The sequence below is a fragment of the Phocoena sinus genome, chromosome X (assembly GCF_008692025.1).
Source record: "Phocoena sinus isolate mPhoSin1 chromosome X, mPhoSin1.pri, whole genome shotgun sequence".
Classification (NCBI taxonomy): domain Eukaryota; kingdom Metazoa; phylum Chordata; class Mammalia; order Artiodactyla; family Phocoenidae; genus Phocoena; species Phocoena sinus.
Genome location: NC_045784.1, coordinates 58,463,374 through 58,464,356, shown reverse-complemented (window position 1 = coordinate 58,464,356; position 983 = coordinate 58,463,374). Strand labels below are relative to the sequence as shown.

The window sequence follows — 983 nt, the reverse complement described above, 5'->3', positions numbered from 1 at the left end:
TTTCCTTTTCTCTCTGTCTTTTTATAAGATTTCATTTTACTTTAATTTTTTTATTTTAAAAAATTTATTGTATTCAAGTATAGTTGATTTACAATGTTGTGTTAATTTCTGCTAAACAGCAAAGTGATTCAGTTTTATGTATAGTCTTTTCCATATTCTTTTCCATTATGGTTTATCAGAGGATACTGCATATAGTTCCGTGCGCTGGACAGTAGGACCTTGTTGTTTATCCATTCTATATATAGTAGTTTGCATCTGCTAATAAAAATATAGAACACTTCACAAATTTGTGTGTCATTCTTGTGCAGGGGTCATGCTAATATTCTCTGTGTCGTTCCAATTTTAGTATATGTGTTGTGGAAGCCATCATTCTCTCTCTCTTTTAAAGCTATCTTTAGGACAAAACTACTTTCTCTTCCCTGAGCTAAGTGTATTTCCATTCTTTATACCTTCTTTTTCCTTGCATACAAAGATGTTTTCCTTATTAATTTTTAGTGGTTTTAATCACATATTTTAATTATAATTCTCAACTCTTAAAAGCCTTCATTTGTAGCAAAAACTAAGAAGTAAGCAATTATGAACTGTCTTTTACATTAGCATTCTGTAGATTGGCAAACTTCTAAATACTATTTATAATTTTTTTTAAATATGTGCTTTCTTATAGAAAATGTCTCCATATGGAACCAAACATATTTATTAATAGTCCTAAATATCTTTAGGTTCTCTGTAAAAGGAAGCCTATGTTTAGTAATTAATGTTTCAGTATCTTATTTTATTTGGGAATGATCTAGATATTCAATAAGCTTCCATCATTTAATTTAATTTAGCAAAACCCTAAAGTTTGAAGTTGCCAAAAAGATTTGGAGAAACGATTTCTAAGTAGACACACCATAAAACATGATTATTCTTAAAGGATTCACCTAAAAACTCTTAACCCATTTACATTTAATTTACTTATAAAAATTTTATTATATCAAGTCATC

At 28.1% G+C, this 983-nt stretch overlaps 1 non-coding gene across 1 annotated transcript; it reads right to left on the bottom strand.

Moving 5' to 3' along the window:
- Positions 1–263: 263 nt before the first annotated feature.
- Positions 264–367, bottom strand: LOC116748233. Its single transcript, XR_004348243.1, has one exon. It is a non-coding gene; the product is annotated as a U6 spliceosomal RNA (small nuclear RNA).
- Positions 368–983: the final 616 nt, after the last annotated feature.